Source organism: Anas acuta, chromosome 3, assembly GCF_963932015.1.
Source record: "Anas acuta chromosome 3, bAnaAcu1.1, whole genome shotgun sequence".
NCBI lineage: Eukaryota > Metazoa > Chordata > Aves > Anseriformes > Anatidae > Anas > Anas acuta.
This window is the reverse complement of record NC_088981.1, coordinates 45,658,979-45,685,365: the sequence shown is the minus strand read 5'-3', so window position 1 is coordinate 45,685,365 and position 26,387 is coordinate 45,658,979. Positions and strand designations below refer to the sequence as shown.

Genomic DNA, 26,387 nt, shown 5'->3' with positions numbered 1-26,387 from the left:
ATTAACAGAATAATTCATTCCTTTCTTGTATCTGTATTTCACAAGCAGAATGTTATTAAATATAAGACCACAGAGAACATATTGTGGTCACAGAGAAGTTCTGAAGGCTGAGATTAACCTAATACTCTTGTTGAATCCCAATATGCATCTGAGATCTTGCTTAAATTAAAATTTTGAAGTTTATTTATCTTGACCATGCCTTGCATTTTCCACCATTTGAAAAAGGTGAATCTTCTTTTTAAGAGAAAAAAAACCCTACCATGACTTGTATCAGAAACGTGAATCAAGCAGGGAACTCCTGTGAGGTCTGTAGTCACTTGCAAGCCTTCTGAATATTCATTCAGAAAGGATCACGTTAGGAGCTGTAGTAAATCACCATCTGTTGACCACATTAAGCTCAGGCTTTAGTAAGATCTCTAGACATTCCCTCTGACTAAGCATGTTTCTCTGCGTCATTCCCCATCAGTAACAGGGAAAAACAGGCATGGTCCGCTGAAAGTAAAAGTAAGGACTGCATTCTCCCCAAAAGGGTGATTGTTTCAGCTTTCCCTGGCACACTTAAAGACAAAAAAAAAACAAAAACAAAAACAAAAACAAAAACAAAAACCTTTCTTGCTGTCTAAAATGCAGCTTCTTCCTGCTGTTTAGCTTCTTTCAGTGCCTCCTGGATGCAGCTGGTCACTGGTCACTCCCGGTTCTCAAACACCAGCTCAGCAGGACGGCTGCACGCCAGCTCCACTGCAGCAGGGCCGAGCAGAGTGCTGGGAGAAAACGCTGGGGACAGGACAGGACATGATTCCGGCGAGGAGGGCAGGGAAAACTGTGTGGGTGCACAAGCACATGAAGGTTACTGTCAAGCATATGGATGAGGTGGCAGAATTAAAGCTGCAGGGATATTCACTCTTAAATTTTCAAACATAAGCAGCGCTTTTACCAGCGCTTGGTGTCATTTTAGTTTTGGGGTTTTCTTACCTTTGTTTTTTCATGTTGAACAAGAAAAGCACAGGTAGAAGGGAAATAGTACAGCACCAGGGAGCTGCTTGGAAGACAGAAGAGAAAGAATCGTTCCCCTCAGCAGGTAGAGCTGGACAAAAGAGACTCTGCCTAATCAAGAGGGAAAACCTTTTCCAAAAGGCGATGAATGCACAAGTACTGAACACAGACAAGGATATTTTCAAATAAAACTTTATTTGTTGGAAGAGCTTAGTGGACATATCAGAGCAAGAACTCAAGGAGTATAGTGAGCAACCCCTAGTTGGGGACAATAAATAGAAGTGATGTGTTTAAAGAAGTGAATGGTAATATGAGTTGTAACGAGATTTAGTTCATTCTTTTGGATTTGTTAATTAAGTTTTTGGAGATTTTTATTAAGATTAATTAAAGATTAAGGTTTTTAAGATTGCTTGCCTTGCTGATTTTCTTTTCTCTTTTTCCTGAGGGAGGATAAAGCAATTGGTTTTTGTTTTGACTTGATTTGTGTTTTTCTTCCCTAGTATGAATACTTAATGAAATAAAGAAACTTTTAAAGATGTGAGAACAAAAACACTAAAAAAGGAAGAGTGTGGGGTGAATACTGTTTGCATTTGTTCCTCAGATGGAAGGCCTTTGGCGTGCTTCTCTTCCTACATGATGCTGGGGCTTATGGTGGTTGAAAAGGCTGCTGTCCGAGTCATTAGCAGCCAAAACAAACATAAATACAGCAAGAAATAGAGGAGACACTGAGCCATCACCATTCTTGTTTTAAGACAGTGATTCAAGAAGTTCAGTGTTATTAATAAGGGCAAGTGATTCTCTACAAGCCAAGGTATAGAAAAAGAGCAGTATAGTTCAGAAATCTACGCACATACTGTGTAAGTGTTTTCTGGCTGATCCCCATAACCTTGTGGCATATCTGGGAGTATGCCGTCAAACCCCACGACAAAATTAGTCTAGTAACTGACTCGCTTGCTCTGCTTCTACTTGTTAGCTCAGCTAGCATGTTAATGTGCTGCAGAACAAATGTGCTGGTTGCCTCCTCCTCCAGCTTTTACTTCAGCTATCTGCCCTAACGCAGAATGGATAAACAGTTTTCTTGCCAAATAGTAGTGGATTAGCTACAGCAGTGGTGACGACAGCACAGTGTGCGGAAGGATAAGAGTTACAATAGATACTCCCAAAGCAGTAACGTGAGCTGGGATAAGGCAGGAATGAAATGTCATCATCGAGACGAACATTTACACATTATGGAAATGATGACCAGTATTTGGATTGAGCAGAAGGGCGAGTTCAACGTCACAGAAACTCCCAACGAAGTTCATCAGACAAAGGTCACGTATGCTGCACTTTGACCCCACAAGCCATTCCTCCAGCTTGAATGCAGACTGTGTTGCTAAAACTCATTCTATATGGGGGGGAAATAAATAAATAAATAAATAAATAAATAAATAAATAAACAAAGGCTAATAGTCATATTAAATTGTCCCTGATTGGAAATATATTGCCTTTGATATTCTTTCATGCTGGGTCCAATCCTAAGAGCTACTGAATATCTTATGTGCCTCAAAGCCCTGCCAGACCTCAGAGCTTCTCAGCTCCGAGGATTGAATGTACATCTGAGAATAAATGGAGCATGCAAGATTTGAAGGTACCTGGAACAGCTGAAGTGAAATTCACAAATTTTCTATAAGTATAAAAGCATTGTGGCATTATATCCACGTTCCTAACGATGTTAAAATGAATGCAGTATTTAGCAAAACAAACAGAACATTTTATGACTTTTTCAGTTCTGCTACTTTTGTATAAACATATTAATGTAACAAACTTCTCTGATATCTTCTGAGCTGGAGCATATTCACTCCATTTTATACATAGTAAGAATGATTGAAGAACAAAAGCTCCTAAGAGCAACATCTAAACAAGATCCTGAAGCTTCAAGACAGTTTCCAGTCCTCCTACAATTTTTCTGTGTAATGGTACAGCCAGTTTCCTATCCGAAGCCATGGAAAACAGTGACACAGTTACAAAAAACATATTCTGGCTTGCAAGGAGCTCTGACGCTACTGGGCTGGCTGTGGAAAAAGGGACCGAAAACCTTGTCCATGGTGCCAGAGAAACCTGCTGGCAAGTGTGAGACTGGAAATAAGTTTACAAGCATAAGTCTTGTACCTGACCAGAAAAGACAACCATTTCCTCCCAAGAAATGTTTATTGGTTGATATAACCCCAATTATTTCAAAATTTGTTGGTGGCTTGTGTCATAACATATTACATTGTTCCTTAAATTAATTGACACTGAACACTCCGATTCACAAAACTTCCTGGGGGCCTGGTAAGTTTCATTAGGAATGATTTCTTACAATGTTTTGGGGTCCATTATTTACTTCCATTTTGCGTTATGAATTTCTACCTGTCTCATTAGTGGATGTCCTTCAGCTCTTTTCAGCTGGCCACTTACCCTCACAGTCATTTCTGGTGCTTATCCTTTCTCTCCTAGTCTCCAGCAAGTCTGGAGCTCTCTCTGGTTCACTGCCTGGGTTATATTCCATTACAGCTGCCACATTATCTGCAGCAACCATCATTAAAAAGGCTGCTGCATTACCACCAGAAAGGGAGCAATATTTCAACAGCTTTGTGTAGCAAATGCACTGGGGGAAGGTTTCTGCCACCTTTTGCCAAGTTCCCGTTGCTTCACTTTCCCTGTTGGTTCTCCTGCTTTGTAGTTCAGGTTCTGAATTTATCTCAGGTTCCCTCTGTTTTGCTCTCATTAGGAAGGCATTCGGGCAGCATTCTTTTCCCCTCATGCTGGAGAATTTGTTCCAGGTCACTGCTGAGCTGTAGACAGTGTCCTTGAAAATGCAACCTGTAATGAAATGAATGATTGTCCTATTGGCTGCCAAACTTTTCATGCAGGACTCCCACCCCCTATGGCCCTGCCAATGGTTCCCCGCTCGTCTGGACAGATGTAGAATAATGGGAGAAAGAGAAAAGTGTAAACGAGAAATTGGAACTGTTCCCCCATCTCAACATATAGTTAGTAATGTGTTTTGGGCAAGTCTCCACTCACCAAAGCGAGGCTTTGAAAATTACAGAATAGCTGTGCTATACACCCAGTTTTTGGCAGAGTGGGACTTTTTCATGGAGCTACCAGCCATGTGAATATGTCTTAAATTCTTAAATGTTAATCCTGCAGTTACTACTAAGAAAAAGGTCCTAGAAGCATTACATACACCAAAGTGAAGATAATTTCTCAGAGATGTCGTAGCCTAATTCATAGAAGAGGGATCTTTTGTGACAAATGCCTATTGCTAGAAAATGCATGATGCCATCCTCTCCTAAGCCCAAATCAAACTGTTGTGAGCTTAAAAGAGCCAAGTTCTCACTTAAACCATATGTAGTACAGATGAACAAGGGTGTACTTTGAAAAGCAAAGTCTTTTGCCTCTACCTTTGAGTTGCTCCTGAACATAGTTGGCTGTACCATTCACAACCATTACTGATCAGACAATCTACAGAAAATCATCACAAGACAGTGATAGAAACTGCAGACACCATCCACTGTGCTGTTGCTAGCTCATGAACAAGCGAGATGGGGGACATCTCTCAGCTGGAGATCTTTTTGGAAGAGGAGAAGACAAGGAGCATTCCCAGACTTTTCAGCCAAGGCTCATCCCACCCAATGTTGGGCAACTAAACCTCTCTGCTTAAAGAGAAACACTGCTGCTGCATACACAGAACCACTTACTTTAGGAATGGAGGTTCTTACTAGGCTCTGCATGCTGTATGTGTGAAAGGAAAATGCTGTATAAGGTAGTTTAGAGCAAAAGACTGTCCCTGGAGGAGTTATACCATGGGCTGGTGCCTAAACTGAGATGCAATGAGTCCAGAATATTCTCTCTCTCATAGTTTAATTTAGATTAACACGTCTCATTCCTTTCCTTGGTCCACGAGGTTCCTCTGAACCCTTACTTGAGAGCTTGTTAGGAACTTGTGTGGGGGAGTTGAATCATGAATATGTAACCTGTTGACCAATGCAGCTGGACATTGGTCAACGGTTCTGTTATCACAGCTGAAACTTTTGTTCTGACTTGGCTCCTCTCTGAGGACACACATGCTATGAGGACTCCAGGACTACATACCAGAAGTAAAGAAACCTCTCTCGCAAACCTGCTTCTCTCTCTCAATTGACCACAAAAACCAGCCCAACCAAGAGTTGTTTCACAACCAGCTGTGCTCAGTTTTACTTTTAACTGATTACCACCTTTCAGAGATCTAAACTGAGACAGTTTCATGGGTCCCCCAAAAGAAAGCAGGAACAAGCATGCTGCAGCTGTTTCTCTGCAGCATTTCTCTCCCTCTAAAAGTATTCTCAAGTTAATTTTGACGAGGTTTGAAAGGAGTAGGCTTGTGCTCCACATTGCAAATGTTTTCAATTTGACAGTTCTGTCGGTGTGGGGGAGGGAGAAAGATCAGTGATATCTTTAAGTTATGCAATAAAAAGTTCGTTGTCTTCTTTGAATGCAGATTTCTATTGAAGTTTTAAATAGTCCTATTCAGTCAGGAAAGGATTGAAAAAGGTGGTTAACATAAGTCAGCTGAAGAAGCCTGCTGCTGTTCCTGTAAATAAAGCTGACCTTCTGCAGTAGTGACGGAGACCACTGACCTTTTTTCTACCGCCCTTGCACCAGTAGCTGCGTACCCTTACACGAGTATCTTATTACCAGCCAAACAGCCAGCTCCCACCCATGGCAGTACAGAATAGCACACAGCTCTAGCATTCACTGAAAGGAAAATCTTGCTTTCAGAAAGACGCAGAGGGCTCAAGCTTATGCTGAGCTTTGCAAAACAAAAGATTTCCCAAGAGATGGGCAACAGATTCCTGGGATTTAAAAGGAAAAAAAAAAAACAAAAAAAAAAACAAAACAAAACAAAACAAAAAAAAAAAAAAAAAAAAAAAAAAAAAACACCAAAGATTCTGCAACACATTTCAGAAATTACAGGCCATGAAATCTGCAATGCTGTAACTATAGAAGCCGTGATGCAGGAAGACATTTTTTTCTTCTGTCATATCACTATGCCACTATTTTGGAGTTGCAAGGAGAAGGGAAGAGTGTGCTTGCAATACTTTAAGGAAAACCACCTACCAAAAAGCCTAACAAGATCACAAGTTTAAATTAGTTCTCTTTAGCCTTCTTCCATCATCCAGTACATGTTTTTCTATTTGCAGTAGGGCACCTCATTCAAGCAGTTTTGCTTCCTCACAAAGGTTTAGAATATAGAGCTAACACTCTTGAAAGCAATGGGACTCTCTCTACATGGATTTGTGTCATCCTCATCCATGCGATGTCAACACTTGTATCTGCCACATGAATGAGCTTTCCCCACATCATGTTCCTGTGAGGCAGGAAATTCTTGTCACATGTTAAGGATGGGGCTTCAAGACAAACAGGATTATGGGATTTACTGAGACCACAGGTGAATTTTGGTGGCTGAGATGCTGCATTTGGCTTTCAAGTCTAAGCCTTTTCCCTTTTGCTAGTAATTTATGTTTACAAGTATATGTCTGTATATATAAAAACCTCACCTTTTATTCTATTCTTCTACTCCTCCACAGTCCACTAACATAAACTCTCTGTTCTTCCTCACTGCTAGAAAAAAAATAAATATCACCACCAAAAACAAAAACCCAACAAAAACAACAAAAAAAAATGTAGTAATGACAACTTCTGTTCCAGCAGGAACACTGTAGATGAAAAAAAAAAAAGGAATTTGGCCTGTTTTCCCATTGCTTTTGCCTACCTCCTCCTCCTTCCTAAGATCAAAAGAGTAGCTCAGGAAGAGCTGTTGAAGACACAAATTCCAGAACCAGCTTTTCTTTTCCAGGCTCTCTTAGAAGCACTGAAGAGATCATTGCAGGACCAATGCATGCAAACAAGCGAGCTGGTTACGGGAGTCCTATTAATGCTCCCATAAGTAGGACCCCAAAGTTGCTGGCCAGAGCCTGCACCCTGTTGTCACCCAGCCCAGAGGCCAAGGAGGACGACACTCCATCCAGATGCTCAGACTCAGCCCCAACCTTCTGCACGTGTCAACATGGCAAAGCCCAAGCAACTCTCATTGTGGTAACTGCCCTGCACCTCCACTGTGGCCAATACCATGAAAATAGGGACTTTAACTGACGGGCTTGTGGGAGGAATACACTTTACCCCTATCACATTTACTGCAGGTCTGGTAAAGAAAAAGAGACATTTAAAAGAGAATGAAATATTCTCTTTCCTAACAAAGAGCAATATATTTTTAGACGTTAAAAATGATATTATTTCTACATGTCAATCTTTCAGAAAATTTTCTATAATAGATATCTATTTCAAATGAAGTCACTTCATTTTCAAAGTTTTGATATTGTGCATTTACTTTTTTTACATTCTGTGGATGTTTATCCTGTAGGCAAGTAATATGCTGCATTAATCACATTATAAGTGTCTAAAATTGCACATTTCTTTTTGTTTATTTAATAGAACACTACTCTTGAGCCCTATGGCTATAACCTTTCTTTCCACTAATTAATCTACAGCTTTGATACTATTTTCTGCACTATAATTCCCCCAATTTACAAAGACGATCAAATGACAAAAAAGCACTGAAGAACCTCCAGGTGCACCAGAACTCCACTAGTAGAAAAAGTTGTAATTATTTAGAAGTCAGTAACTTAATAGTGCATTATTTTGTAAGTAAGTCAAGCAGTACTTTCTATGTAACTTCAGATTTAGGCCTTGTTGAGTGGGGCTTGGGCAAAGCAACCTTCAGAGGTCCTTTGATATCACAGTTTCAATAGTTACAATTTAATCTGAATAAGCAAGTAATTACTGCAAGTATTTCATTCTTAATGGTTTTTGTTTGTTTGTTTTTTTGTTTTTTTCCTTCTTGGAAAAACATATGGGGAGAGAGAATTTTTTCATTAAACTGTCCAGCCTAATGGCCTGATAATCACCACCTGTGCTCTAAATCAGAAAACATACAAAGAATTCACCACTTTCTAGAAAAAGTAGTAAGAAAGGAAGAATTGCAATTCTAGAAAGCATCGAAGATATCCTTCCTTCATTTGTGCCTCTCCAAGGAGCTTTTGAAATGCAATGTGATAGAGGTGGTGTTGCTTACAGTGTGTCTTGTCTCGACTTAGTGGGGCTGCCCAGCCAGTGAGTAAGCTATCCTGATCCGTATGTGCTCTATGGAGATTCGGAGAAGCCTTGCATGACAGAAGGAAATAAAGGCTCATCCCTTTACACACATCTGACAGCCTCCAATTCTCCTTCCAAACACTACGCCTTTTATTAATGTCACAATCAGCTAATTGGGAAAAGCACCATCCACCAGACTCCTTGGAGCACAGGAGCTTGCCTGAGGATGCGTTGCATCTTTGCAGCCTCTGCTGGTATGTGACCCCAAACCAGTGGTCACCCAGTGTCCACCTGTCCCCACAGGGTGATGGCATGGCTCTGAAGCCACAGCACAGTGTGAGCAGCCAGGGAGATGCAGCCCCAGCTGCAGCACACAACCTCCTCGCACTCTATGTGTGAAAACTGACATCTTTCTGCCCATGCCACTGGGCAGACAGTCTGACAAGATTAAATTTGCACTCAGCAGGGTGGGAAAAGGAAGATATGGAACCTTTTGTACATGAGAGGTGCAACAATGGCATTTAAAATAAAAGCTTCTATATTAATCCAAATAAGAAAAAACAAATGTATATGAGAAAGAATGGATTTAAAAAAAATAATCAATAAAAACAAAGGAAATAAACATACCTCTACAGTGCCAGGGATTCAGAAAATTCCAGAATGTCTTTGGGAATAAGAAGATCAATATTCTGAATTCTCGGAATCAAAGCTGAAAAAGGCACTAAAAATAAGAGATTATTTGCAAAGACCCTGTGGAAATCTATCAGGTGGATGAGGCTCTTACACTTAGATCTATCTATACTGACAAATGAGCCAAGGCCAGGGAGCGAGCTCGAGCATGGGATCACAAATCCCCCATGCGGTTTTAATGGTTGGCATGTTCCTTGGAAAGGTTTTGGCCTATGTCAGCTAGCACAGTGCCTGGACACCGGGGCAATTCCCAGTGGGTGTATAGACAAGACTGTACCTTGCCTGGCTTCCCCTGCCCCACAGGGCCCTCCGGCACTACCTAGCGGGTTTTTCCCCACCCAGCATCTCCTCGTGCCACAGCCCAGGGCACGCAGAGCTCTACTTCATCTTCCTGCTATAAAACCATCAGGCTGCAGTGTGGACCAAAGGGCCTAAAATCACCTGAAAGCTGACCCTCCCTCAAACCACCTCTCAGACACTAATTCTGACGTCCTGGGACCAGTGGTGCACAGCATGGGCTCACATCAGATGCAGGCCCTGGGGCTATGTAACACGGACATGGTGGTCTGTGCCACCTGGTCTCGGGGCCAAAGAACTAGTCCTGAGACACTGTATTAGCAGTACAGAGGTAACCTGAGGCGAGTCTTCAGTACCATCTTACTCTGACACTGATGAAGACTGTATGTTCATCAAATAACGGGGTTAGGATTTCTTCACAAGGGATATCATTTCAGGGATCTCTTCATATAAGGGATATCATCTGCCACATTCATTAGAAGGGGGAGGGGGAGCACTCCTCCCTCAATTTGGTAACAAATTTCTAACTGATTAAATTTCTGCAGGGTAAAACAGCTTTCACAGAATGCTCTATAGAGCTGTCAATGAATACCATTACAAAGCAGATTGACAGGTGCTAAACAAAGCACGTTTCAAGAGAAATTGCACCCAGTTTCCAAAATATCCATAAAGCTACTCATCATATGAACCTGTTTCCGCAGTCTGAGATCTTCTACTTAGTTTTCCTTACTCTGCTATCCGCACAGAAAGCATTTCAAAGGATAAGACTAATTATCCCATCTTCTATAAAGCTTTCTGAAAGATTTCAGAGTATTTAAATTAGTAATAAAAGACAGAGACAACTAACAGACTAAAGGACAAAAAAAGATAAAGAAATATGCACTGGTTGTTAACTGTAAGCAACGTAATCTAATGCTTCCACCAGATGCCAGCAATAATGATAAAACCTGCCCACAAAGAGGATAATTCCCTTTTTATGGTCTAGATATGGTTGACATTCACAATATCTAAGCTGTCAGTAGTAGTGATGGAAGGGGAAGAGGATAGCAAAAACATCTGGAAATAGACAAAGTTGGAATAACTAACTCGGATTGACAATGATTAGAAACTCAAGGCAAGAAGATTTTTATTCCCTAGGTCTGTAAGTCTAGATATTTAGAAATGAAATTAAGACAGCAGATTTCATTCACAAATGAAAGTATAAAATTTTAAAATATTTTTAATAGATTTTCCTGTTCTGTACCAACTTGAATACATATATAAAGTCCTTAAATATTTAAAACATTTAGTTTAAAGTCTACTCCTACTGATATATTGTTGTAACCTAACTAAAAGTATTTGGATTCTGTAAAGTTTTGAAATTCCATGCATTCAACTCTGATGTTAGATATAAATGATCTTTGCTAACTTCTGTCAGCCTCGTCTACTTAATCTCATTTAGCCAAGTATTTTGTATAGCTTTTATTGTTCTACAGTCCAGAAAATGGCTGTGCAAAAATTATGTGCAAAAGGACATTTTATCTGTGCATACATACATTCATACTCAAAATGAAAACCAACCTTCAGTAGCAGAAAATAAATTTCTACTTCTAGCAATCTTTTAAAAAGCATATTTTTACTGTTCTATGTATTGAGAATATCATCAACTAATTACATAATTATACAACAGAAAAAGGACACAATTAGTAGATTTTTGCTGAAGGTGAGCAGGGAATCAAAGGTGTTTTGTTTTGTTTTTCTTCTGTTTTATGCACTGAACTACAGGAAAGCAGAAAGATAATAGCAACTCATACCCATATCTGTAACGTTGAGTATCTCAAATCACTGAGAGGTCTAGTCTGGAGCAGTTCTGTAAGACGATGTTTGCAAACATCAAATGTAGCTCACACATAATTTTTGGAGACAGAAATCCACATAGGCCAAATACTGTATTCTGTGAACACTATTCAAACAGAACCACCTGGAAAACATATTTTTGGACTATAATAGATACTATAAATATTCTAAAATCACCAGAAAACTTCATGGCTTACAAAATGAAAATAAAGATTATAATTATTTTGCATTTCAAACTCCTGAATTTGCACTTCCTTAAGACCAAGCATATTATTTAATTAATTTTAGCATACTATTAAATTAACTGTTTGTTGATTTAATAACAACATTGAGATATTCTGTGATATTCAGCTATGCCTACTATTTGCAGAAGATTCTGTTGCATAATCATTTTATGCCAGAAATGTATATAGCATTTGTTATATAAATATAACAAATGAAAGAAAAATAAATATTTACCTAACCAAGACTAATATTTTCTTTATGCTGCCCCCAAACCCTCTACTGATGACAATTATACAATGAAATCTGAGTAGAACATACAAGCTATGATGAGATGATACCACATCTCCAGAAGTCATTCTTTGAAACATATCTGGAAAATGTAGTGCAATTCTGAGTTCTCAATTTTTTCACCTTTGTTAACTGAAAAAAAAAAAAATATATATATATATATATATATTAAAGAAAGCAGTTCAGCTGAACTATTTGATACTAAAGAAATGAGATGGAATAAAAAATACTAACATGCATTAGTTCTCTCAGTTTCTGTCAAGAACTCTTAATGATGAGATTACATAAACTTGTACCTTAGAAACACAGAGAAGTGCTTTAATCAGTCTCTTTCTGCCTCTGACAAACTTGAATATAACTGTCTTCAACAATGCAGCCCCTTCAGTTAAGCCCTTCCAAGTGGCTGCCCATACCCTCCAAGTGGGCCTCTAGTAAAAATGGAAAAAACAAAACCTAGTGGTTCTGAGGTAAGAAGGAAAATAGGAAAAATAAAAATAAAAGACAATAAGAGAAATTATTTCAGGCATTTCTACATTATTAAGCAACTCACTGATGTTCTCAGTGCCCCAAAGGAAAAACTTGCAGCTCCTTTTCCAGATCACTATACATATTTTGAACATACATCTGCTTCAGTCTCAAAATCAAGTCAAGATGGTTTAGATTTTTATAAATGACCCCACCAGCTTTTTTTCATTTCCTGCCTGCCTTCTGCTCTTTTGCAATGCACTGCCATATACATTCATATTTTCTCTTTTCCCAGATGAAATGTTCAGATTTCAGAGAAATCTGCTGTTTGGGGAAATTTAGTGACAAGTTTCCCGAGTCACTTCAAATTTTCCATGCACGTATGATTAAAACATTAAGATTTTTGAATCCAAAATGTAACTATATTATACAGTTAATAAATATTCTTGAAAGTTTTCTTCTAATTCTAAAGAAAAAATTAATCAAGGAGTGACTGAGCCAGACTGAGAAAATTGTTGGACTCAGTTTGGTTGTTTTGCAGACAGGACACTCTACACAAATCAATTGAGAAACTAACCTTCCTTTAGAGAGAGATTGTAATTCCCTACCAGGGGTATGCAATCAGACTGCTGTTACAAGTTATAATAAGTATTAAGCAATAAGTAATAATAATCTAGCAGCTTCAGAGACATTCAACATTCAATAACCTGGCAAGCTACAAGTCTACACAGGTTCAGATCTGTTTAGGACACTGAAGATTACACTATAAATTGAATTTCTGAAGAATCTGTTGCTTGTTTTATATTTTGATGCTTACAAAAGACAGCTCTGGAAACCATAGTTCCTGGGTGGAGGCTTGGAAATGGTTGAATAAACTTTTGTAAAATTTACCCTTACTTTCTCACAGTGTAAGAGGATGAGACAGTTTACAAAAGCATTTGCTAATTAAATAGGAAAAGGATCTAAGCCTTGATCCATGTTAAAGAATTCTGCTCTCTATATTGAATATTATATTATAACCATATTTATATTATATATTACATTGTGTCCTGTTCTCAGATTCTAATAACTTTTAGTTTTTGAATTTTTGTTTCAGACCTAAATTTCAATGAACAGTTGATCACAACTTAGTGACTTTTAACTTCAGGTTTAAATCAGTGATACCAGATCTTTAAAGATGAAAAATATTTTTTGTTATCAATACCCAAGCAGTCAGGGTGTAAAACTCAGAAGAGAGCATAAATGCATAAATTAACCTTATTCAAGTCAAGTGTCTTCTACTGAGCAAGGACAGTGAAGGAGGGCACTACAAGCACTGATGCAGAACTACAACTGTTTCCTACCTTTAGACATATTTCCAGTCTTAGGATTGATTATGCCATCTGATTTTCATAATCACTAAGGAAGAATACTCCTAAAGAATTCCACATCATCCTAATCTTCCTTTCCTAACATCTACTATTAATCATTTTTTTTCAAGCATTTGTTTCCTATTCTAGCTTCCTTTCCAGCAGCCCCCCTCTTCCTCTGTCCCCCTGCCTCCCCTCCCCCCCCCCAAAAAAAAAAAAAAAAAACACAAAAAACTAAGCATCTGAGAGAAAGAAAACATTCATTGAAACCATTAAGTGAAAAAGATTGGGAAGCCAAAGAAAAATTTAGAAGTAGAAAAAAATACAAATACATGAGTGTTAACTCCTATCAGTGTATCCCTGGCTTCTTCTACTAAGCTTGTGCTACTTCTGTGCACGTCCTGGTAAAATTTATAAATCATTCGGCAGCATTTTGTGCTCTTGCTGCAACAATTTCTCCTACCAGAAAATGAAAGACTGAAATGTTTTACAATTATTTATTTTAACACACACAGTATTTAGAACTTATGACCAATTCCTTTTAGTTTTTAATATAATGAAATATTTGAATTCTTTCATACAGCATTTTGTCAAAAGAAGGTACTGAGGAGATAAACAAGCCAACAGGAAATGGGGCACATTTTCATCAGCATTTTCAAAGTCACCATATTTTCCATAGCAAATACCTATTTGGAATTAGTAAAATGCCCTGGAAAGACCAAGTGTTTTTACAGAACTGAAAACTCCATCTGAGTAAAGTTTTCACAGTAAAGACAGTTTTGCACTATGTAGAATCATCATGGAATCATTTAGGTTGGAAAAGACCTCTCAGATCATTTAGTGCAACCTTAAAACTTGCAAAACCTTATCAACATATGTGCAGGATTCTCTGTCATTTGGTGTCTGCTATTTAATTCTCAATGTCTTTCTAAAGAGCTGCAGCAGCACAAAAGGAAGTTACAGACTTGAGGCAAGAATCAGAAAACTCTGTTTGCCTTATGCAAAAAAAAAAAAAAAAAAAAAAAAAAAGACTTCCCCCCCCCACACCCCATATTTACAGATAAACGAGTGACCCATCAGGAGAAGAAATACATAAAAATTGATGAAGACTCCTAGCAGTATCTTTTAACTATGGTGCATATAACTCAGGGATCTCTAGACAAATTTGAAAGGGCACAAAAACGCAAGTGCTGGAAGTCTTATGACAAAAGGGGTCTCTAGCTCTACTTGAATGTTTTTAGAAGACCAAAAGTAAAAATATTTGAAAGCCACCGGTTACCACTGCAGTAACAGCTATCGCATTACTCCATAAGTCTATGTAACACACAGGTTTTTAGAGTTGGGAGTTCTGGTATCCCACATCCATCAGCAGGCTCAGCAAGTCTGTCCCCAGGTTCCACCAGCACCATGGCCAGCCAGTTGTCTAAAGCAAGCACTGATTCTGCTATCTGCCCTTATTGTGCTGTTCTGCTGTTTTCACAGAGCTAACTGCCACATTTTCATTGGAATGTATAAATATCTATAAGTATCTATGAGGATATACGTACACATTTGATATTTTATGTGTGTAAACATATATCTACATATATAATTCAGAAAAAAAAAAAAAAAAAAGAAAGAAAGAAAAAAAAGAAGAAGAAGTCTGCCTCTGAACAAAACAGCTGTAAATATATCTTATCATGGGAACAGGTTGCCTAGAGGGATTGCACAGTCAGTGGATGGAGCACTGAGCTAGCTGGTCTCATCCAAGAGCTGACCCATCTTTGAGCATGAAATTGGACTAAGGACCTGCTGAAGTCCCTTCCAACTAGAATTATTCTATGTTCCTACAAAAAGGTGATGAAGAGATCTGGTGAGCTTTCAGTTTACACCTTTCGCTCCTTTCAAGTATCCCTAGAGTATGTCTTGCTATTTAATTTAGAACAAATTCACATCGTATTTGCATGTGTTTCTATATACACATAAGGATTCTTAGGATAAAATAAGGATTTCCAAGTTTTGTTTTGTTTTGTTTAATTCCAGGAGGTCTTCAGAAAAGTTTAGTATCAAGAGTCTTACAGAAGAAATCTCAGAAGCCACTAAGTTATTGTCTCAGAGAAATCTATAGGCAGGTTGTGTCTCATTCCCATGATTATATACATGTAGCTTTTCAGAAGAACAGGCTAAAACTTCCACCAAAAAACTGTAGAGATATTTATTTGCAAATTGATTTGAAAAGTTCAATGGAAACAAAAATGAAATAACAGGCTTCTGTGCATTTATTCTCTCTGCATTTTCCTACCCTTTCAATTTTCAGCCTGAAGGAGTAAATTCTTCATTATTGCAGAATTTTATACCACTAAGAAAGGAACACCTACAACTGAAATACAGCATCAGAATAAGGCAACTACATAAACACTTATCAGAAATCCTTGTACTTTAACCGCCTCACCCTGCATTTAGGGGACAAAAGAATCAAGAAGCTATTCTGTTTGTTGCTATCTATTAGAGAATGAATACAGCCTTCTCGTAATGTTGTTGATTTGCTAAATGTCCCTGTCTAGCACAAAAGCCTGCCACCCAGTTTGCATGCCCACAAGTGTTGCAGCCTTATGGCATATGGCCCAAGCTGCCATTTTGCAACATTCTGGTAGTGATTTCAAAGCATTCTCTGAGGTCTAAATACGTTTTTGTTGCTTATCTATCTAAAGATACCATTTTCATTTTCAGGCAGCTTCTAGGCCTGTGTTTCTCAACACAATATACCCATATATTCTCCACTTGTTTTTGTATTCCTACCTTATGTGCTTATTTTGACTTAGTGGTCAAGCAGTTTGCTGAACTCATGCCTATCAGCTCTTCTGGATGTATATTATTCAACCTCAATTACTCATTTTTTGCACTTGTAAGTTTCTGTGATGTACCGCAAGCAGGTCTAGTTACTTTATGACTGCACAGTTGCTTTCTCTCTCTCTCTCTCTCTTTTTTTTTTTTTTTTTTTTTAATCAAGCTGCTGAAGCAAAGCCTGTATTGCTGTGGCCTTGCTTCTTTTGGATTGCTATGCAGCAATACTTCACTCGACTGGTTGTTAAAACAGGCTGAGCTTCACAGCATGGACTACGTCTCACCTACTTCCTGCAGTATCCTGTTTCTTGTTTTACTTGGTAAAGACATATATTTTTCTATGTCTGCATTATTTTCTTTTTCTTTTTAACACAAACGTCAGTGCCAATGGAAGTGCTGGACTGGCAGTTTAGAGAAAGCAAACGTAACGACCAAGCACAATCTTAGAGCCAGAGAATATCCGAGAACATCCCAAGGTGGAGGGGACCCACAAGGATCATTGAGTGCAATGCTTATCTTTCTTCTGCTGCTCATCTAAAACACCTCACCGCTGGCCTAGAAGGGTTATCTTTGGGGGACGATGAAGCTCTCGCAGATCCCACTATGCTTCCCTGACCCCTCTGGTGCTGAGATAGCCCAAGAGGACTCAGGGAGCGACAATACTTCTGATGCTGAGAAAGGACACATCAGAGTTGGATTAAGACAAGAAACACGTTGGCTACAAATTGCCAAGGCACCTTAGCACAACAGTGGCTTTCAGCTACAGTTTGCTAAGCCAGATTTAGAAGAATTAAGCCATATGTGACCACAGACGGAGATCACACCCCACATGCCCTCACCAGCTCTGAAACTACACATTTTCTTCGTTCTCTTGCCACTTTGAACAGATGAAAGCAAAACCAAAGTGCCTCACTGCCCTTCATCATTAAAAAAATGTATCCTGCACTCCAAGAACCAACGTCAGCAAACTGGAGAGAACAGGGTGCTGATGAAAAGCTGGCTACAGTTCTCTCCACGAAGAGGGTGTAAGTCTGTGCTATGGGCAATTTCAGTAGGGAACTAGAATCATAGAATATCCTGACTTGTAAGGAACCCACAACGCTCCCTTCTCTCTCTCCCTCTCCCTCCCCACCCAAACCATTCTATGATTCTATGATCATTGAGTCCAGCTCCTGTTTCCACATAGAAACTCCCCAAAATCAAATCACATTTGTGAGAATGTTGTCCAAATGTTTCCTGAACTCCAGCAGGCTCAGTGACCACTGTGACCACTGCCCTGGGGAGCCTGTCCCAGTGCCCAACCACCTCTGGGTGCAGAACCTTTCCCTAACCCCCAGCCTGACCCTCCCCTGTCCCAGCTCCATGCCGTCCCCTCGGGTCCTGTCGCTGTCCCCAGAGAGCAGAGCTCAGCGCCTGCCCCTCCGCTCCCCTCGTGAGGGAGCTGCAGGCCGCCATGAGGCCTCCCCTCAGCCTGCTCTGATCTGGGCCGAGCAAACCAAGGGACCTCAGCTGATCCTCGGGCATCTTGCCCTCTAGGCCCTGCATTCACCATATTCTTTGCCTTCCTTTGGACACTAGTAGTTTTATACCCTTCTTATACAAAACAGCACATGGTATGCAAGGTGAGGCCGCACCAGCACAGTGGTCCATTCAGATCCATCAGTTCCCTTTGGATCTTCTCTTACAACACTGGAAGTTGCTGAGTGGCATTTTCACACTACAAGTTTCTTTAATTGATCATGACATCTTTGCTACCCTACCCCCATCCTTCTGAACAGAGGACAAGCCCCAGAGGCCACCTTTCCCAAACCGGAGTATTTTCTTCCGAGCCTTCCGAGGCTGAACAGTATCACAGATCTGTAGCACGAGCGCTGACGTTAGCAGCAGCCCCTCTCATGATGGAGGAGGTTTCAGCTTACGTCTAGCCTGCACTTCAGATTTAATCGGAGGTAGCTGGTAGCACTTGAACTATATCTCTGGAAACCTGCCCACTTTCACGGCAACAAGGGAAGGGGCAAGGACACAGCCATGTCTCTCCTAAGTGATGCTTGCTATTCAAGCCGCTACGAGGTGGGGAGTTTAGGGAGGGGAGGTGGTGAGGGGGGAAGAAGAACCACGTACAAACAAAAGGTGCATGCTGACGTTAATCTCCATTAATGAAGCCTTTACAGAGCCTGTGTGCTCTGAGTCACCCAGCTCAGCGGCAAGCCGAGAGAAAGCTCATGAATCAAACCTCACCACGGCAATGAAACGGCGCAGAGGGGGACAGGAAGGAGAGCAAGGCAGGCCTTGCGTCAGACCACAGCCCGTGCCCCTGCCTCTCTCTCCCTGTCTGGCTCCCCTACACCCCTGGGGTGCTCCAACTGCCTGCAGCATAACCTACAAGGGACATACCCTGCCTGTCACTGTCACAGCATCATGGAGGCCCTGTAAGTGGCCCCATGGAAACAAAAGCTTGCGGTAGTGGAGCAGATGGAGGAGGGCCCAGCAGCCACACAGCTCTCCTGCCACCGCCGCATGTCAACGCTGGCACAGGCACATGCCATGCTCCAAGACTGCTCCCAGCAAGGATGGCATGCAGCTCAGAGCAGGGCAGGACAGGAATTGAAGCCATGGGCCTGCAACAGAAGTTGTAGGCTTCCATGCTGGCAGGAGCAAGGGCCTCTGCTCCCAGCTACTCAAGCTGCTCCTTGAGGGGGAGAAAGAGATTACACTAACAGGAGATGTACTCAAATCCTACATGCCCAGCGGAACTGGCACACAGGAAGAGCAAATTAGCTTTCAATAAGGACTGCAGTCAGGTTTTTCTTTTGTTTTTCTTTCATTTCTTTCCTTAAAACAAACAAACAACAACAACAACAACAACAACAACAACAACAACAACAACAACAACAACAACAAAAAAAAAAAAAAAAAAAAACTAGGCATCTTGCTGACTGGTACTGAGGGGCTAGCTATACAAACTCCATAGCAAAGCACACCCGGGCATCCAAAACCAATGTGCCTTGGGAGCAGAAGCATCAAGAGCTCTTAGCTACTGTTTCCTGGCAAGGATCTCAAATGCCAGTAAATATTACTCTCTTTCTGAAGAAGGGCACCACAGAAACTGTCAGGAAGGAGTTGGGAACTCTTCTGTGTGAACATGGTGCTTTAACACTCACCTGCAAGACCTGCAAGTGTTTTTTTGTGACTGCTAGCAAGCATAAGAAGCCTTGCTCTGAGGATGTTCGCTTGATAGATACTGGCTTACTAGCACTTTCAGGAGATACAAGCAAGAAGGAAATGGACTGTCATGAAAAAGCCTCTTCTCTGCAAGCATTTGAGAGCTGTTAAGACAGTGCTAGAAGATGTGCATCTGAGATCAAAAGGCTCCAGTGTTTAAAAGGGCCTCTCTCAGGGGGAAGAGTTGCAGTTGCACATGGAAAAGAAACACAGACAAGAGGACATGTAAGCCTGCTTGGGTTACCTTCATTGAGTGGCAGAGCCTCAGGAGCAGCTGTTCACATAGAGTTGTTGTTTTTTTTTAAATGGTTTCAGTGCATTGTTAAAATTAAAGTGATAGCTGCACGGTATCATTTAAGCTTAATTTATTCTGCAGACAGAGATCACATCACTCTGTCCAGTCCTGAGCTTTCTATAAAACTTTTGGCTCAGTTATTGTAATCTCAAGCAAAAACAATATGCCCTGCCTCTCAGACAGGTTTGTTAACCGGGGCTCAGTGATTCACTGACTGCATGGCTTTCTTGCAGAATGAGCTCACATCTGCCCCACAGATACTGCAGGACGGATGGGTCTGGCTCACTGCTGGCCCAGCGCAACAGGAAGAACTGCAGGTGTCTGAAATTAACTGGACCTGATGGATCAACAGAGTTGATCTGTAGTGTGCATCTGTCTACAAGCCAGGGTAAATGAACATGAGGGAGATTTAGACTAGAGGAATGCAAAAGATGTAGCCTCATTCCTGACAGAGACAGTGTTCAAAGTGAAACTAACTGCAACTAAAATTGTTAAGGATTTTCCAAACCTAGAAAGTTCTGCGAGACATTAAAACTTTCCTCCAAGTTTAACTGTGACAGTTTGCCCAAGATTTGACACTCTGAGACAGAGGCAAAAATAATTGAGCTGCACTGACTTAATAAGGAAATTAAGTATTCAGAAAGCAAAGGTAGTCAGTGCCATCCTCCTGGGCTTAAAATCCTTATCAGCTTGAAGCTAATTCTGCTTATTCCTCCTACGGAGTTGGAATTTTTACTTAGACAATTCATGTTCTGTACCTGCTTCTGCTCTGAAGCTTTCAAACAGAGACTTTTCATCTCTAGGGATGTGGAGAGCCTGCAGCTTTCATTCAAGCCTGTTTGCAGCCACCAGGTTTTGTCAGCTTTGGAGTGGAAAAAGCTGAGAGAGGAAAAGAAAACAGAAGTGGTCCAAAAGTGACTTCAGAAGCTTCCTAGAGTTTGCTTGCTTGCTTGTTGCAATCTGAAAGTGAAACTGCAAATCGGGGGGGAACAGAAAGACCATCTGAACTGCTACCACTAGCTTCTTCTAAGCTTTTATTTATCACATATTTGTTAATTTCACACCACTAACTCACCAATAAACTAACTTTCCAGCATTGCTACAACAGCAATGTGCCAGGCAGATAAAAGCTTTGTCTGGATGGGGGAAATGGCCAACACAGTTACAGCAAAACAACTTTCTTCTCCAGCTTTTATTCTGATACCACAGTTAGCAGGGTTGTGGGGTTTCTTTTCTCTGCATGAAGCAGACTCTTGCCACAGAACAGTTAGAAGACAGGTAGGAAAATTGTCCCACTGCTGCCTGGCTAGAAAGGACCAGTTTCCCTCCACTACAGCAGCAGGGAGAAGCACCCTGGCCAGAAAAGCTGTGCTAGCTGAAAAGGAGAATCTACACGCAGTAGTTTTAGCTCCAAAAACCAGAGGCTTGCCAATACGTTGCGTTCATGTTGCTGGCATTCAAGCAGTTAAACACAACTGCGAACCCTGGAAGTTTTCCCACTCTCACTGAAGCTCCTCTCCAGTACACTGATAACTGGTAAACAGATGGTACAACAGACACGGTGTCAGCTCCCTCCTTATTGGAAATGCAGCTATCCAACATTTCGTCAACCTGCCTACAGTGAGAAGTGACTGAATTAGAAGTAAAAACATGCTTGCATTTCCCTTTCGTTTTTAACTACTGCACATACACAGCCTGTGCCTTTCGCATCTCTAACAGAGTCCAAATTTGGTTTTTCAAGGCAGTTTTCTCTAACTTTCCCATCCTGGCTGTTATGGCAAAAGGTGGTAAACTCCCCCTTATGCAATCTCCTACAACCAGTCTAGGATAAACAGTCATTCAGCCTGGCAGTATTCTCTTCCTCTAAGCAGCATCCAAGGAATAATATAGACACTGCAAACAGTGTCATGAACTCCAACACTCACGAGCCAGCGAGACTGCCAGAAGCATCTGGCACTGTTTGCAGGAAAAGTTTTGAGTTTGTTTCTAGTTGGGCTTCCTCCGTGCTTTGCTGCCATGTCTGACTTCCTTCCAGCCTTTTACAGGGGCTTCACCAAACTGAGCACCAAATTCTGCTTCTGGATAAATACCTCCGAAACTCTCCAGCAACTACTTTGCTCTCTCCCATGATGATTACCAATATTTCCCAAGCTGCGTTCACTTTCATCAGCCTCCTGTCTTTTTTTTTTTGTCCTCTTACAATGAGGCTCCTTTCTCCTCCCTCGATGTAAGGCTTTATGTTCATTAGTACTGCACTTCCCTCATTGCCCGCTTCCCCCAAAGCGCTGTCCTGGAGCCAAACAAAATTCGCATCTTGTTCTGAATTCTGCACTTCTAGCAGAGCATACATTTTCTCTCGCAAATGCCTTATATCAAGAAGCAACTACGATTTGGGACAACTTGCCAAACAAATCTCCCTTTTCTTTATGTACCAAGGCATTTAAAAGTTGCTTGACGTGGATAAAAAGCACAAGATTTTAAACAGGCTCTATTATTTTTGCAGCAATGGATACAGCAAGGTTTGAGGATTTTTATGTGTGTGTTTTTAGTTCCAGGCTGAGTCAATATATTATGGAAAACAGACCTGCCTCCAGTTACCTAGAGACTGCTTAACCATGGGGTTCAAGTGACACTGTAAAACCACTCCACAGGAATGCCACTCAATTGCTTAATTCAGCAAACCCTGTTGGTGGATTTTTCTCCCTTATAAATCACACTTGCCTATTCATTATTCCCCATATTGCACAAGAAAAAGAAAAGGAAAAAGCTTTCTTAATTGATAGAGATTTAGACCCTTGTTAAGGCTGAGATTTAAACATATAATTAAGTCAAGAAAGTCAGATTTTTTATTTTTTTTTTTCTGCTTTCCTTGCCTTCTCCATTATTTCTCTATAATAAATTTATGCCTCCTCTCCTATGAACATTGCCATCAGGCATGCATGCAACAAAAGCTTTGTTATTTCCAAAATGCCACTTGCAATAGGAACTTTAGCGACTCAGCCTCATTCTACTTCTGTGATGCAGCAAAGCATTTATCACTATTTTCACATGAGCGAACTGTGCCCCCGAAAGGGTAAAGTTACTGCTTGGGTGCCTAAAGCTTGGCGCATTTTCCAGAAAGGCCAAATGCCTATAAACCCATTCCCTTCTCAGGGAGCTGCACCTCTACAAAGTAAACAACATTCATGTGAAAGCCTAAACACAAATCCAAGTGCCTATCTTTAGGCACCCAAGTCTGGAGGGGTTGGCCGGAGTGAATAGACCCTGCCTGCAGCATGAATCACTCTACAGAGCAAGGTTAGGACAGAGGAGTTCCCAATTCTTAATTTAATTCTCTAGACCATCCTGCTGCTTAAATGAGAAACCCAACTGGGAATCTTAATTACAGCAATATACTCACCAAACATATTGTATTCATTTACTTGAATTACTTTAGGAACGGCATCACCAGCCAGGAGAACAAACACAATCCTGCACAAAAATGGATTAAGGCCCCACAGCCTGGCATAAAAGGAGATCTTGGATCCTACCACACTTGGATCCAAGGACCCCCATGGGCCTCTTTAGACACTAAGCTGTGGGAGCCCCAGCAGCAGGCAGCTAGTGATGCCACACTGCCAGACCCACTCCCTTTCTCAGATATCTCCTCTCCTACCTGCATTCAGATGGCCAAGTCATCAAACATGACTTGTCATCATCGTGGGTGCATGATTTTACACCCTCTGTTTCCAATCCCATGCTGCCAACAGGCCCCACATGCTTCCCTCATTCATCCACTCCAGTAAAACAGCATGCTAGAGCTGACACTCGCTTCAGGTTATCCTTCAAAGTCACCTTCATGACATGGCAAAGGGGGGTGTCTTGTAACCTTCTTCAGTTACTTCCCATCTCCCAGTAGACACAGACCAGGAGAGAGAGGACAGCGTGGCAGCTAGCAGAAACTCTTTGAAAAGAGCCCAGTGATGCTCTCCCCACCATGCTGAGGCAAAGCTCAACCCCCTCTGCACACAGCCTGGGACAATCCATAGCCAGAAGTAGTTCACTTAAATGGAAACTGTCAGACTGTCTTCCTGATAAGGGTGAACAAATTACAAATCAGACACACATTTGCTAGCCAAGATGTTGCAGATCTGAAATTAGGCTTATTTTTTTTTTTCCCCCCACACACACAGGTTGGTCTGGCAGCTCCCATTTTGTCCAGGAGCTGCCTTTGGGGACACCAGTTTCCTCCTTCTCTTGCAACTGCAAGAGGTAACCCCTGCAGAGACTAAAGAAACACATAGAAAGTCTTTGCATAAAACCCTTCCTGGTCAGTGGCTCTCTGAAGAGCCCAGAAAGAAGGACTCTTTGAATGATATCATCGGCTTGCTGGATCAGCCGAGGCAACACAACCACTTGGATGTGACCGTGTTTGTTTGTCTCGCTGGTAGCACGGCACTAGATCCTGCTGTCACATGCCTCTGAACACTTCAGGCCAGGGAATGTCTCTCAAGATTGTTGGTAAATTCTTATCTGTATTACAGTTGCAGAGGTGACGCTTGCAGACGTAACCCTGAGCAAATCTGAGCCAGGCGGTAACCCTGGTAATTCGCAGGGGGATGGGGAGAGCAGCAGCAGCCAGCTGGGAGCTGATCAAGATGCCTCACGCACAACCCTTCGCCTTCTGCAGCTGCTAAGGCTCAAGCTAGGACCTGTAGGAAGCTAGACAGGCTGCGAGCATGCAGGAGAAATGTGATCTCTGGCTGCAAAGAGCTGAAAATGCTCCTTGCACCCTTGACATCGTAAAATAAATTAAGACTTCATTTAATTGCTTTTTCTTGGTCTGCACCACTCACCACCACTACAGTTGGGCTCAATTTGCATTGAGAGCTGGCTGAAATGTGGGAGGAAAGAGCGCGTGTGAAAAACGCCCTTTGGGTTCATTTCAAAAGCTTCCCAACCGGTTGTCGTGGTGGCCTTTATTCACACCATCCCTAGGGGCCGCCGTGCATTTCGGCAATAGGAAGATCCCTCTCTCTGATTACTGGGACCCAATGATGTCAGCTGAGCGTGTTGAGAGTTCGCTCACAGCTTGCCGTGACCGTGAGGGAAAAGACATTAGCATAAACCTCAGCAAAAGAGGCTCAGACAAATTTGTCTCACCTCGTGCTTGCCCCGAGCTACCAGATCAGTCGACTACTTTCTGCAACTCAGCTAATGTGTAATAATTCCTCCAGCCATAGCAACTCAACGATACGCCTGAGCCCGGCCAGGACTGGGGTGAAGTATTTCAGCCCTTTCACAATAAGCATAAAACTGACACGACTAGTCTACATTTACATTTACTTCTCCTTTGAACCAGTTTTGTTTTCCCCCGCCTACACGTTGCTCCTTGACCTCTAAAGATCTGAGGAGTGGAAGACACCATTGAGAAACCCATCTTCATTTCACAGGGAGGACAAAGTTTATGAAAGTAAGTGGTGAGTACAGACAGACTTGGCTATTTTTCTTCTCATAAACAGCTAAAATTATCCAAAACCTACAATTTCAGAGGAAAGCAGGGAGGGGTACAAACAGGGAACCATTCCCATTTCAAGTCACATCTCATGAAAATGTTTGGTCAGGAAAAAATGTTTTGAACAATGTAAGGTTTTCTTTCAGCATTTTCTAAGCATAATCATTCATTTCAGAAATGCTGAAACATTTCATTTCCACTTTATTACACGTCAGTGTTTTGCTATAAGACAGAATTTTTCAATTCATTCAAGTTTAAAAAGAGGAAATGAAGCTAAAATATTGAAAAGTGAATATTTCATTTATGGTTACACAAAACATTTAGAATTCCCACTGTACCATTTTTTAAGTTGACAACTAATCCAGGAAATCCCATATTTTGTTCCAGCAGCACAGCACCGGTTGTGGGAATGTTGCAATTTATGCACCCAATCTCTTTGCTGAAGTTTTGAATTGAACATGGAATCAAAGGGTCTGTTGACTCCTCTCCCTGGGGTCATTTCACCTCATCTTGAACACAGCCAGCAAACAACAAATAGTGGGGAGTCTACCAATACACCTTAGGTGAAAGGTTACTAACCCAATTCACTCATATTGGTGTTAATATTTGTACCCGACGATAAAGTGCTCTCAAATCCAAGCACAAACCGTTTCAGAGCACCACTCGCTTCATGCATCTCTAGAGAACTACTCTGGGAAAGCTCCTCTGGGGTTTTCAATGAAAAAAGACAAAGTACAGCACTTAGAGAGACTTCGCTGCTATGTCTGGGCAAAGGACTTCTCACCAGCGGGGATTCACCAAGAATTATTACCTTCAATTCTCTCCTGAAGGAATAGGCAATTTAGGGGCTAAAAAAAATCTCTTCTTCCTACCTCATCACCTATGCAGCTCTGTGCAAAGTGGCAGTGGATAATATGAAATAAAACTGAGAACAGTTCTCATTTTCATGAGTAACTGAAGTGCAGTTTTAAACATGGAACAGACATTTTGCCTTTACCATTAGGAAGCAGAATATGTAAAGTATGACTGCCTTGATACCCTCTGGGCACTCAGGTTTAGTCTTCCATTAACAAGCTCATTAGCAATAGGAGGTACACAGTACATTGCATTCTGAAAAGGATCATAAATCTGAGCTTTTGGGAGCTACAGTATGCAAGCTGTATGTCTTTGTCTCTTTGAATTACAGACTCTAACTGTAGGTAATCTAATCAAAATGCTAACGAACCCTTTTTCATATAATCACAGAAAAAAA

General features: G+C 41.1%; 1 protein-coding gene and 1 long non-coding RNA gene across 2 annotated transcripts in view; both read right to left on the bottom strand.

Annotated features, from left to right (window-relative positions):
- PDE10A (phosphodiesterase 10A) overlaps positions 1–26,387 on the bottom strand; it is a 366,309-nt gene that overhangs the window by 270,626 nt on the left and 69,296 nt on the right. The window lies entirely within an intron of this gene.
- LOC137854010 (uncharacterized) overlaps positions 3,165–26,387 on the bottom strand; it is a 54,157-nt gene continuing 30,934 nt past the window's right edge. Inside the window, exon 2 of the long non-coding RNA XR_011094872.1 lies at positions 3,165–3,837. This is a non-coding gene — a long non-coding RNA (uncharacterized lncRNA). The remainder of the gene's footprint in view (positions 3,838–26,387) is intronic.